Genomic DNA, 11,535 nt, shown 5'->3' with positions numbered 1-11,535 from the left:
CCCAGCCCCATGGAGTGTTGGAGAGCCCTGCACAGTCGGGGCTTCCCAAGAGATTCTGGAACTCAGTGAATCTATTGATAGTATTTCGCCTCATGATGAATCAAATTGCTTCCTGGGCTCTGCTGAAAATCTCGTCACTTTATACGGGTAACACATGCTGAGACCCAAGCGATCTCTTGGCACACAACCCTTTTAGAATTTGCAAACTGCTATATATGAATTGCATTGCTGGCAGGTTGTTTTTCGATGCATATTTATATCTTTTCATGTATACTATGTAAAGTACCTGAGGAGTAACAAACGGCCTTAGCAGACTGGCGACATATCATTTGTTGGTAAATTGATCAAAGCCCTAGGCTCCACGGACTAACCAGCTCGCGGAAATTTTGAAATGTAAAAGCATAAAACTCCTCTTGCATTGTTCAGGGTGCTACTTGTTGCTTCTAACTAATGAAAACCAGTTTTTTTTTTCTGTTGGGACACCTTCAATAAATCATCAAACATAAATTCTCTTAGGGAGAAAAAAAAAAAAAACAAACCCTATCAGGCTGGGAGAAATTTCAGCTTAAAACCTTGCTTTAAAAGAAAACAGTTACATGGGGCGCCTGGGTGGCGCAGTCGGTTAAGCGCCCGACTTCAGCCAGGTCACGATCTCGCGGTCCGTGGGTTCGAGCCCCGCGTCGGGCTCTGGGCTGATGGCTCGGAGCCTGGAGCCTGCTTCCGATTCTGTGTCTCCCTCTCTCTCTGCCCCTCCCCCGTTCATGCTCTGTCTCTCTCTGTCCCAAAAATAAATAAACGTTGAAAAAAAAAAAAAAAGAAAACAGTTACAGGTGATGTTCTGCAAACGGGGCAGAAAGAGGGCAGGCAATAAGAAGAAAGGCTGGGATCTTGGATTCCCCTCCCCACCCCACCCCCCCCCAGCAAACATTTGAGGAGGGGTCCAGAGTGCCTACTCTCATCAGCATGAATATTGGTAAATAGCTTGATTTCAGCCAGGATTTCTTGGTTTGAATCCAGCTGAATCAAATCACATGACACAAAATACTTTTCTTCCAATAAATTTGGATGGATTTTGAGCACTTTATGAGGAACACTGTGCAGTCTAGCATGCGATATCTACCTAGAGAACCCGAAGGAAGGGGGAGATCTCTCATGCCCACCAATTTTAAGTCAGTCCTTCCCTCTGGCTTATGCTTTGAGAAAACATCAAAACATGCAATAAAGAAAAGTGAACAATTTCTTCCCATTCCATCAGGCTTGTGCTGGCTGGGTCGAGCTCGTATGCTGAGTGCTCCAATTGAAAACAAACAAACAAAAATATGTCCTTGACTCTTTACAAGTGGTGTATTAGGGATGATCATTTTTATTCCTAAAGAACATTTCCAATGAATATCACTCATTGTTGAGCCACTTCCGATAACCAGTTTCCTGGGCATTTGTAGAATGGATTCCAAGCACAAATTCAGCAAACCTAACACTTTCTGAGACCGTGTTTATTACATAGCCCTGGGTAGAACTGTAGCACTTGGTTATCGCAATTTTAAGGCCTCTAAATAAACTTCCAAATCGAAGGGAAGCAGTTTTAGTTACACTTCATGCATATATTCATGAGTCATCTACAAGCTAAAAGTTGGGTGGAAAACTGCACAGATATCACTTCCAACACACAGCGTCTAGTAAACAAAGCAAGCCCCAGAATAATATGGAACAGGATGTATAGCATTTTGCTATGGGTAAGCTACTAAAATACACAAAATGCACGTGTGTGTGTGTGTGTGTGTGTGTGTGTGTGTGTGTGTGCATGTGCTTGTGTGTGCGGATGCAAAAAAAAAAAAAAGAGAGAGACGAAGATCCAGGATAAAAAACACCCGTTTGCTAATGTAGCTGCCTCCCAGCATAGAATAGGAAGAACCTGAACTTTGGGTTTTTATTATATGCACCTAGGATTTGTTGGGAGTTTTTTCACAGGCATGTATTTCTCTTGTAATTTGCAAAGGTTTATTTTTCTTTTAAAACCCTTCTCACTGGTCAGGCTTGGCTAGTGAGAGGAGCCAGTTCCTGAAAAAAATGCTTATGAAAAAGAGATCATTGTAATTATACCAAGAGGTGACAGTCATAGAAATGTGGCTAGAAGCCACCAGATATTACAAGCACTTCTTCAACATTAAAACAGTATTTTTTAATGCGTATTTATTTTTGAGACAGAGAGAGTCAGAGCATGAGCGGGGGAGGGGCAGAGAGCAGGAGACACAGAATCGGAAGCAGGCTCCGGGCTCCGAGCTGTTAGCACAGAGCCCGACGCGGGGCTCGAACTCACGGACTGTAATATGATCCTTTAAACGGAAGCACCTATGGTCTAACAGTGTGCAGATGACCAATCTGTAACTGGCCCGAGCACACAGGACCAGCACCCACTCTTTACGAGAGCCCTGACCACCAGGCCTGCCGATACAGGCTCTCAGAATCAGGGCTACAGCATGGCTTCGGCAGAGAGGCTCCACGAGCAAGTCCGAAAACAAAAGTTAGAGCCAACTGACACACGGGAACCAACATCAAGAGGTTTCAGAATCTGGCCCACACCGGGATCTTAAAAGCAGACTTCATTGCCAACCTTTAAACAATTGCAAACCTAAAAGAATCGGGTGATTTTGTGTACGATATACATTTCCAGCCTCACTTTAATAACTGGCAACTGATACCACAGGGCCAAGATTCATTGTGGCAACACTCACCTGAGCTAAATATCCACTGCCCTCTCTAGACGGGGCGCCATTCTGGGGTTTTCTACAGTTCTCCCCACTCTGTATTATTTTCCATTCCTTTCCTTCATTTCTCATTTCATTGCTGGCTTGGTCCTTGAAGGACTTGTGTTTACGGTCACTGCATTTATGTATTTATTTATTTATTTATTTATTTATTTATTTATTTACTTATTTGTTGTTTATTTATTTATATAATTACGGTCACTGCATTTATTTATTTATTTACTTACTTACTTATTTGTTGTTTATTTATTTATATAATTTATTGTCCAACTGGCTAACATACAGGGTATACAGTGTGCTCTTGGCTTTTGGTATAGATTCCCGTGGTTCATCGCTTACATACGACACCCAGGGCTCATCCCAACACGTGCCCTCCTCAGTGTACTGCATTTAAAACAAGGAAGGCCAGGGGCACCTGGGTGGCTCAGTCTGTTAGGCGTCCGACTCTTGGTTTCAGCTCAGGTCATGATTTCATGGTTCGTGGGTTCGAGCCCCGCATCGGGCTCTGCGCTGACGGTTCCTTACCTTAAGAAATCTGGAACGCAGTAGAGAAGACAGGACAGGCATCAGTGTCATTAAATCTAGGAATAAATTTGGCCCTCAAACCTTCTTGTCTTCCTTAAGCATAACTAGCAATCAGTAGCTGATCCTGCGTTTGAAATTCCTTGAAAAGGTTAAATTTCATCCATCTGAACATTTGTGGAACTTCTATTAAGGGTATGTTTACACATTGGCAATTAAAAAAAAAATTTTTTTTTCTAACATTTATTCTTGAGAGACAGAGACAGAGCGTGAGTGCGAGCAGGGGAGGGGCAGAGAGAGAGAGAGACACACACAGATCTGAAGCAGGCTCTAGGCTCTCAGCTGCTAGCACAGAGCCCGATGCAGGGCTCGAACCCATGGACTGTGACATCACGACCTGAGCTGCAGTCGGATGCTCAAGTGACTGAGCCACCCAGGCACTCCATGGGAGGAGGGAGAGGATCCCAAGCAGTCTCTGTGCTCTCAGCACACGTCTGACTCAAGGCTCGATCCCACAAACTGGGAGATCATGACCTGAGCTGAAATCAAGAGCCAGATGCTTAACCAACTCGGCCACCCAGGCGCCCCTACACAAGCGAGCTTTTAATTCATAAGAGACAGGAAGTTGTCCCCTTTTTTGAGTGGGTGCAAAGTCTTCTCCCTTGCCGGGATTAAATGATCTTCTTTTTCTCGACTTGGTTTACCTTCGCTTTGGTGGTTGGTTCTGGGAGAGCAGCATAACAGAATCTGTGCCAGTGTCAGTGACCTGTGAATAGTAAACATCACCCATGTCTCACGGACTTCCAGGAAGACGTGCCAGTGCCACAGAGCCCACGGGCAGGAGTGCCCGCATCACCTGCTAGGGCCCTCGCAGCTAAAATCGTGAGCTCTTGCTGGCCTTCGCTGTGTGGGAGGAAGGAGGCTAATTTTTTGGTAGTTGAAGTTAATATAATTTTACCTTGTGGATCCATGTCTTTTCTCTGATTTCTTAAGATAATACTTCAAAGCTCTCCCGTTTATCACAGGGCTGGAGGCCTAAAAACATTTCCCAAACTCGCTCTTACTGGCGTAGTTCTGGTTTGGAGCCTTCACAGGGAAGATGGTAGTGAGATCGTTGTAGCAGAAGCCATTTTGCTCCTGGAGCACCGGCAGCCTAGTGTGGAAGGTTCCGCAGGATGACAGACGTGAGGTTTGGCCAGCAGCTTCTGGGTGCCTTGCTATGAATCACCCGCCTCCTGTGACTCACCACACCATCCTGTGATTCTTTATTTCCTGATCACCTAAACGCCAGTGGCAGATTCCTCATTACAGCTGGAGTCCCAGGAACACCAACGGTATCCTATAGTTCCGGTCTGAGTCTAAAGGCCTAAGAACCAGGGAAGCCCGCCGTGTAAGCTGGCCCTTTACAAACATTATCTCTAATCATTACAGCAACTGAAAAGTTTGGAGAAGTTACTATGACTCTGACAGATGAGAACACCGAGATTTGGAAAGGTTAAGTCATTTGCTATAAAATATAACTTTAATCCATTATTAACTGGCATTATCAGTTCACCAGTGGCCTAACCGTTGAAGAACAATGGTTCTTTTTGCTTTAGGGCAAAGCGAGTTTCTTTTCCATTAAGAAGCTGTTGGGGGGAAGTCCCATTTAATCCCCTTTCTCAGCAGCCACCTACAAAATCGCTGGGACAGCCAACATAGTAAATAACTTTCAGCACAGGGTAAGGAAGGCAGGATTGGACTGGTCCATTCTGAAGGGATGTCAGGCTGACAACTAGAGATCCGGGAAGACAGAAGGCACAGCACAGAGCAAAGCCGAAACAGAATAGTGTGGGTGGAAGTCAGGGAGTAACGTGAAGGGTAAAAGTTGGGTCAGTGGTTGAGGGAAGAGATAACAAAACGGCCCCATCATGATCTGCAAGGGGCCAGCAAGAGGCCGTGTGTGGATGAAATTACAGGAACCATTTCATTCTAGACAATGATCCAAATAGTTTTATGAAAATAAATTTAATTATGAAGTCAGACTGATAAAATTTTACTAAATGTTAACTTATAAAAATTATGTAGTTATTCAGTGTTAGCACAGTCATTACACTACATGTGTTTGTCTTAAAAACATGAAAGCAAAACCAGTTGTCATCTTACGAACTAGGATAGGTCTCCTTGTAGCGATTACAGATTTTATTTTATTGAAAAAATTTTTAAATGTTTTTATTTAAACAGTTAAAACATTTAAACATCTATTAAAAATTTTTTAAATGTTTTATTTTTGAGAAAGAGAGATTAGCAAGTGGGGGAGGGCAGAGAGAGAGGGAGACACAGAATCCGAAGCAGGCTCCAGGCTCTGAGCTGTCAGCACAGAGCTGATGCGGGGCTCGAACTCTCAAACTGCGAGATCATGACCCTAGCTGAAGTCGGACGCTCAACCAACTGAGCCACCCAGGTGCCCCGATTTTTTATTTTTAAAAGTTTTTTTTAAGTTTATTTATTTATTTTGAGAGGGAGGGAGAGAGAGAGAGAGAGAGCGAGCACAAGCAGGGAAGAGGCGGAGAGACAGGGAGAGAATCTCAAGCAGGCTCAGCACTGTCAGCGTAGGGCCCGATGCTGGGCTCAAACTCATGAACCGTGAGATCATGACCTGAGCCAAAACCAAGAGGGAGATGTTTAACCGAATGAACCACCCAGATGCCCCTAAATATTTAAGGAAGAATTCCATTATGTTTAGAAGCCAGTATCCCTGGATGTTTGTCACATAAATGCGGTATTTTTATTTTAACACAAGTAGTTATATGCTTGGTTCACAGGACACCATTAAAATGGATTAGGATCTTTTTTTTTTTTTCCAGATGATTTGGATCTGAATATCTTTATTTCAAAATATAAACAAAAGAAGAAAAACTTCACTGCAGCAACTTTAATTAGGTTGACAAATATATTAGTAAATCATCTACTTCAGGCCCGTTATTTGGTAAAACTTGTGTTGCTTTAGGAGAGGGTGGCACCTCTAAAAATGATCAGGAGGAAGAAAACCATGTCTGATGACCAGAGCAGGGCATGTATGGCAGCTGGTCAACGAATGGGTCCTATAACCGGCAAAGAGATCGGCTTCTGCAGATAAAGGAAAAAGCACAGTCATGTTGCTAAAAATACACGTCAGTGTTTGGCTCTTAGATATCAAATGGCTGACCCAGTACCAAATGCATGAAGCTAAGAACACCTTGCAAAGTCACTGCAGCGAGGTGCCCAGAATAGGTAAATCGATAAGACACAGACAGTAGATCGGTGGTTGCCTAGGACTGGAGGAGGAGAGAAGTCGTGGGTGATGACTGCTAATGGGGTTTCTTTGGGGGATGATGAAAACGTTCCAAAATTAGGTTCGCAGTGATGGTTGCAGGATTCTGTGAATACATTATAAGCCAATGAATTGTATGCTCTAAGTGGGTGAACTTTCTGGTATATAAATTATATCCCAAGAGAAGTGTGTTTAAAAAAAAAAAAAATCCTTTAAGAAAGAGAATCACAAAGACACCAGCCCACAGCCCTGATATTTAGCTGCTGAACCAGTGTGAGCAACAGCGTACCTACACACAGCTTATTGGGCAAAAAATAATCCTGGCTTTTAATAACCACTGTTAGTCAGGTTTTCTGTGTCTTGCAGTCAAAAGCATTCCTAATTAACACACCTTAAGTTTTCATTCCATCAATATTTATTTAATGCGTTCTATACGGCAGGTATTGTGCTACATACTAGAGAAAAATTCACTGCACTCCCATGACGTGCCAGGAGATTTATATACTTAAAAAAAAAATTTTTTTAACGTTTCCTTACTTTTGAGAGAGAGACAAGGCGCGAGCAGAGGAGGGGCAGAGAGAGGGAGACCCAGAATCTGAAGCAGGCTCAGGTTCTGAGCTGTTAGCACAGAGCCCGACGTGGGGCTCGAACTCACAAACCGCAAGATCATGACCTGAGCCAAATTTGGACGCTTACCCGACTGAGCCACCCAGGTGGCCCATAGGAGATTTATATACTTTGTATCATCAGTGCCTCATGGCAGCCCTGGCAAGAATGGCCCGTCCCTTCCAGGCACGCGGTCTAGGGAATTGTTTTGCCCCAGCAGTAGGCCACCCACCTCATAACTCTCCAACAGTACTGCTTAGAAATGCAAATTCCCAGATTCCCCCTGGACTTGCTGAATCAGATCCACAAGGGATAAACCATTGGCTGATACTCTACAAAGGTGGCCCATAAAACATACCTGTACTTTTAGGAAGCATTCAGCATAAATATGAAATCACTGAAGTAAACTCATTTGAACCGAACTTCTGATTGCAGAGGAAAAACATCACAGATCTTGGGGTAGAAAAGATAGGGAGTTAAAAAAAATACATGTAAGGCCCAGTCCCTGCCCTCAAGAAGGTGTGGTATGCAGAGTTCTAAGATAGCCCCCAGGATTCCCAGCCCTTGACATACACACACTGTCTCCAAAATATCCAATCAAATGCTAACCTAGATACTGCTCTGAAGGGATCTGCAGATGTCATTCAGGTTGCAAATCAGTTGACCTTAAGATAGGGTGGGCCTGACTTAACCATATGAACCCTTTAAATCAGGGTCTAGAGAGACAGAGGAAGTCAGAGATTTGAAGCATGAGAGGGATTTGACGTGTGAGAAGTTGTCCATGGCTGGCTTAAAGATGACAGGCGCAAGAAATGCGGGTGGCCTCTGGGAGCTGAAAGCAGCTTGCGACCTGGCTTATGACCAACAAGGAAATGGGGACCTCAGTCCCACAACTGCAGGAACTGAAGTTTTCTAGAACCATGTGAGCTGGAATGAAATGTGGCCCAGCTGACATCTTGATTTCTACCTCGTCAAACCCTCAGCAGAAAACCCAGCTCAGCCATGCCCAGAATCCTGACCCACAGGAACTGTGAGGTAATAAGTTAATGCTGTTTCAGACTGCTAAGTTTGTGGTAATTTTTATGCAGCAACAGAAAACTAATATAGAAGTGAATTTGGGTAAGACACATTAAAGTCACCAACTAATGGAATACTGAGAATGAGAGAGTGGGAAGAGCTAGAAATGGCTTCCTTATATTGAAGTACTTATATGTCCTTTAATGATATACATTTAAGGTGGTGTCAGTAAGGAGAGCTTTTGGTTGTAGGTAATGGAATATTCAACTACTGCTATTGACCACGGAGAGCACAAGCAGAGCTGGTGTGGCTACTCAGTGATGTTAGCATAAGTCCTTTCTATCTTTCCAAGTTCCCGCCATTTTTAATTTGTTGGCTCTTTGTTCTCAAGTGCCAATGATGATAAGATGACTCTGGGCATCTCATATTTTCTAGTCAGGAAAAGGATGGGCAAAGGGTTTTTCCAACTGAGTCTGATCTTTCCTATTGAGAAAGCAAAATGTTTTCTGAAAGCCTACTTAGAAAACTCATTTACATCTGGATTACATGGGGACTGAGCTTACCCGCACTCATTGGTTTAGACCAATCACAATTCATCCCCTTGCCTTGGGGTAGAGATACCTGTCACCATCTCAACAAAGCAAGGTTTTCTTCATAAGAAGGGCTGAGATAAGAATGGATATTGAGTAGGCAACAGATAGTGTTTCCCACAGTTGGAAAGGGCATTTCATCATCAATTCAACAAAATCACACCAGCATAATTAACTAGATGGATTTACTGAGTATCTGTTAGGGTAAGGCCCAAGGTTTACAAAGATGGTGTGTGTGTGTGTGTGTGTGTGTGTGTGTGTGTGTGTGTACACGTGCATGTGCACAGACACGTGGGCGTGTGGGTGTGTAGATGTGTAGGTTGGGGAGGGAGGAGGACACGGGCATGTAAACAATAATTATAGCGAGAACTGCTTTAATTGCAAAATGGAAGTCTACTTCTGTACTGACCATAATGTACTGCTTACCATAGATACATCAGGTGAATCACAAAAACAGTGATAACAGGACCCAAGAAAGCATATATTGATTTGTGTTTTTAAAAAGAGAAAATGTTTTCGCTGGTAGAAAATATATTTAGAGCAAACTTCTAAGAACTATTGAACTAAGGTATGAATCAATACCTTGAGCAAAATCTGGGCAAGGGAAGCGGCCCTCATTTAAAATACACAAGTGATGAACACATAGATGTGCAATACTTTCCCGGCGAAGTGTTGCAATCTGTCTCTTTCATGGGAACTGTAACGCTGGGTTTTAATATAATTTATACAAGATTCCCAGGTGTGCCACCCATTTTAATGTACTTTGGATACATACATATGTTTTCCAAATATTTAGCCTTTGGTTCACCGACTTCATTCTTATGAAATGTCTTTATGGAAACAATAATTGTTTCCAAACCATAATTTGATGATATGGAAGATGATGTTTGAGCTCACTCGTCTTAGAGAAATTCATTCAGTAATTAATTGTTCTGACATAAGCTTCACTTTAATCATGATAACTGGTTCACACCAGCATAATGCACCAGATGTATTTGCTCTGACTTTCTAAGCCCCTACTATTACTAAAGATGTACTTTAAGAGCAATGCCGGTATGCTTTTCTACACCGTAATACTCTTTCAAGAATTCTGTAAAAAATGAAACTTTTTTTTTTTAATTTTTAAAAATGTTTATTTGTTTTAGAGAGACAGAGAGTGAACAGGGGAGGGGCGGGGGGGGGGGGGGGGGGAGACACAGAATCCGCAGCAGGCTCCAGGCTCTGAGCTGTCAGCACAGCGCCCGATGCGGGGCTCGAACTCACAAACTGGGAGATCGTGATCTAAGCCACCCAGGCCTTCCTGAAACTCTTTATTAAAACAGCTGCGCATATGCATTGGGTGGTGCTGTCTATCTAGGTCTTTCTGATTTTCCACCCGAGCTATCCGCTAACCGCCCCATTTTGCCATCTCTCCCCTGTGCTCAGCACTGCCTTGCTCTCTAAGACAAATCCTGGCTCAGAAGAGAGGAATCGGCATCAATGTCGATTCACTTTTGCTGTTGGTTCACACATCCCCTGGAGAGACGGTTTTCGCACGAACGCACTTCTTGCCTCTGGTGGCCCCATCCGCCAGCGGCTGGGCTTCCAGTCCTCCAGCAGCCTATCCCAGCCTGCAACTTCTGGACTCACCAGATGCAGATGCACCCGAGCACTTGAACTTTCTTTTTTTTTTTTTGTAAAAGTAACAGCTCGCTTTTTAGAGCTAAGGGTTTTGTTCCTCAGTGATTCACGCATAGGAAAACAATCCCATCATTTCTATAACCAGCCCACGACTGCTGGACACTTGGAGCTGTTCCCAGCGTTCGCTCTCAGAAACAGGGACGCAGGGAGCGTCCCGCCATAGTCGTGGTGGACAGCTTCTATTAAGTGAACTTGCTGGGCCAAAGGGTTGTGCGTGTTTCGTTTGGAAAGATATTCCAAAATTGTCCTGAGGAGAGCTGTCACCAATTCCAAGGCCCTCTAAGAGGCTATGAAACGCACTTGCTATTCAGTCGCTGATATTAACCAGTATCAATCGTTTAAATATCTATTTGATAGGTGAAAAGGTCATTTCATTACTTTAATTGCTTCTTTATAATTAGAAGGGTTTACTGCCCTCATGTATCTCCTTTGCTGTGAACTGCCTGGTCAATTTTCCCTTGCTCGTTTTTCTATTTTTTCCAAATATTTTGTTCTTGTTTGCTTATGGATTCTTTGTACTCTTTGTCCATAGTACTTATGGCAATTTCCCCGTTTTCATTTATCTTTTTACTTTGTTGATGCTAGTTTTGCCATGCAGAACTTAAAAATTGTGTACAGTCGTGTTTAGCAATTTTTGGCCTTCCTGGAGTTCGTTTGGGTTTTGTAACATGCTTTAAAGGGTCTTCTATACGCCCATATTATTTTTAAAAAGTCCCCCCACATCTCCTTCCAGTATTGTCATTATTTCAGTTTTTAAGTTTAACATGGATTGGTCTGGAATTTATTTTAGTATAGGGAATGAGGTAGGGATTGAGCTCTCCCAATCCAATTTAGATTTACCTCCCATCATTGTCTATTTCTTGTTATGTGTCGAGAGTGGGAAGGTTCCTACGCATTAACTACTAAGGGCAGAAGCTGAGATGCCCTGGATTCAGCTGAATGTATTACATTAGCCATCTCTTCCCCTTTCTGTCTCTATTCCCTTCCCCTCTTCCCTCCTTCTGTTCCTCCTCCCTCTCCCTCTCTGTCCCCTTCCCTTCCCTACCCCCTTCCTCCTCTTCCT

This window comes from Puma concolor, chromosome C1 (assembly GCF_028749965.1).
Source record: "Puma concolor isolate L17-30 chromosome C1, mPumCon1.1.hap2, whole genome shotgun sequence".
Lineage (NCBI taxonomy): Eukaryota > Metazoa > Chordata > Mammalia > Carnivora > Felidae > Puma > Puma concolor.
This window is presented reverse-complemented; position numbering follows the sequence as displayed.